This window comes from Chrysochloris asiatica, unplaced genomic scaffold (assembly GCF_000296735.1).
Source record: "Chrysochloris asiatica unplaced genomic scaffold, ChrAsi1.0 scaffold00047, whole genome shotgun sequence".
Classification (NCBI taxonomy): domain Eukaryota; kingdom Metazoa; phylum Chordata; class Mammalia; order Afrosoricida; family Chrysochloridae; genus Chrysochloris; species Chrysochloris asiatica.
This window is the reverse complement of record NW_006408565.1, coordinates 18,618,462-18,621,393: the sequence shown is the minus strand read 5'-3', so window position 1 is coordinate 18,621,393 and position 2,932 is coordinate 18,618,462.

The following is a 2,932-nucleotide window of genomic DNA, read 5'->3' as shown; positions in this document are numbered from 1 at the left end:
TTGATCTTCATCAGTAAATGTTTTAAGTCCTCTTCACTTTCAGCAAGCAAGGTTGTATCATCTGCATATCGCAGGTTGTTAATGAGACTTCCTCCAATCCTGATGCCATGTTTTTCTTCATAGAACTCATCTTCTCAGAAATTTGCTCAGCATACAGGTTGAATAAATATGGTGAAAGAATACAACCTTGTCGCACACTTAGCAACAACAATAAGGTACTTTTTTTTTTTTAATTTAAGGGTTGGTTTGACTTTTATTTTATAGGAAAAACAATGATGTGATCATATCTGAGTTCAGGAACTCAGCACTGGTGACAGCATGGCAAAGGCCAACAAGAGTGGTATTAGAGGTGGAGGAGCTGTCTTAGCTATCTATTGCTGTGTCAAACTCCCCCAAACTGTTTCTGTTGTTATTCGGTAATCGTAGAGTCAGTACCGACTCATGACCTTATACAACACAGAACAACACACTGCCTGGTCCTGCACCAATCTCACAATTGTTGCTATGCTTCAACCCACTCTGCTGTCACTGGGCCAATCCAACTTCTTGGGGGTCTTCCTCTTCTTTGCTGACCCTCCACTTTACCAAGCATGATGTCCTTCTCCAGACACTGGTCCCTCCTGATAACATGTCCGAAGTATGAAAGATGAAATCTGATGATCCTGGGTTCTAAAGGAGCATTCTGGCTGTACTTCTTCCAATACAGATTTATTTTTTCTTCTAGAAGTCCATGGTACTTCCTTATGTTGATGGTTGATCAGAGCAAAATGAAGTCTTTGACAACTGAAATCATTTCTCTATCTTTTTTTAAAAAAACGTTTTATTGCCCTGGTTATAATCCTCTCCATGCATCATCAGCCAACCAACCATGCCCTGCAAGCCTGCCCCTTGGTCGTCAGCACACAGCCCCTCTCCCTCTCTGGGTCTAAAGTCCCCAGCGGCTCCATCTCTCCACGTCATCGGCTATGCCTCCATCTCTGGTGTCACTGTTTCTCTGGGTAGGGTCCTGTATTCTGCTCTTCTCCAACAAGGTACATTTTAAAAGAAAAAAAAAAAAAAAATTGAAGCCTAGCTTCTATCCCCAGAGATTTAAAAACAATTGCTCTGAGGTGAAGTCCCAGGATCTGTATATTCAAAATCTCTTAAGGCGATTCTAATATGTAACCAGTTTTGAACACCATTTTGGAGCTGTAGTATAGGCACTTTCTTGGAATTTCATGCCAGAAGACAGGATATTTATCAACAAGCAGTAAACATTTCAGAAATGTCAGAAAGGATCTCAGTGGAAGTACACGTTCAACTGCTAGATGGCAGTTTATTTAGAAACTTTTAGAAAACACAGATAGTCTTGTTTGAGAAGTTTGTTGTTGTTAGGTGCCATGGAGTCGGTACAGACTCATAGTGACCTTATGCAAAACAGAATGAAACACGACCGGTTCTGCATCAATCTCACAATCGTTTCTATGCCTGAGCCCATTGCTGCTGTCACAGTGCCAATCATCTTGTTGGGGAGGGGGGGTCTTCCTCTTTTTCACTGACCCTCCACTTTACCAAGCATGATGTCCTTCTCCAGGGACTGGTCTTTCCTAATAATTTGTCCGAAGTATGAGAGATGAAGTCTGGCCATCTTGGCTTCTAAGGAGCACTCTGGCTGCACTTCTTCCAATACAGATTTGTTCTTGTAGTAGTTATGGCACTTTCAATATTCTTCTTCAACACCATAACCCAACTGCATCAATTATTATATGGCCTTCCTTATTCATTGTCCAACTTTTACCTGAACGACTTTAGTATCCCCTGGTGTGGCACTGTGGGCTAATGAGTCAGACTGCGAAGTTGTTTGAACTGTAAGATTGGTGGTTCGAGCTCACCAGCTGCTCCTTGGAAACCCTATACAGTGTTGCTATGGGTCGTAATCAACTCGACGGCACTTAATAACAACAACAATCACAAATTAAGGATATCATTGCTGATGTCAGATCTTGGCTGAAAACAGAGAATATAAAAAAGATGTTTACCTGTCTTTTATTGAGTACACAAAGCCTTCAATCATGTGGATCATGACAAGCTATGGACAACATTGGGAAAGATGGGTATTCGGGCACACTTCATTGTGCTCATGAGGAATCTGTACATAGACTAATAGGCAGTTTTTCGAACAGAACATGGGAACACTGAATGGTTTAAAATTAGGAAAGGTGTGAGACAGAGTTGTATTCTTTCACCATACTTATTCAACCTGTATGCTGAGCTAATAATCCAAGAAGATGGGTTATATGAAGAAAAATGTGGCATCAGGATTGGAGGAAGACTCATAAACAACCTGCGATATGCAGATGATACAACCTTGCTTGCTGAAAGTGAAAAGGACTTAAAACATTTACTGATGAAGATCAAAGAGCACAGCCTTTGGTATGGATTGCATCTCAATGTAAAGAAAACAAAAATCCTTACCACTGGACCAGTAAACAGCATTCTTATCAATGGAGAAAAGATTGAAGTTGTCAAGGACTTCATTCTTCTTGGATCAACTATCAACACTCAAGAAGCAGCAGTCAAGAAACGAAGCATAGCATTAGGCAAATCTGCTGCACAGGAACTTTTTAAAGTGTTGAAGTGCAAAGATATCAGCTTGAGGACTAAGGTGTGCCTGGCCCAAGCCATGGTATTCTTAGTAACCTCATATGCATGTGAAATAAGGAAGTGAATAAGGAAGTCCGTAGAATTGATGCTTTTGAGTTGTGGTGTTGGAGGAGAATATTGAAAGTGCCAACGGGCTGCCAAAAGAACCAATAGATCGTTTTGGAAGAAATGCAGCCAGAGTGCTCCTTGGAGGCCAAGATGGCCAAACTTCGTCTCTCGTACTTCGGACATATTGTCAGGAGGGACCAGCTGCTGGAGAAGGATCTCATGTTTGGTAAAGTGGAAGGTC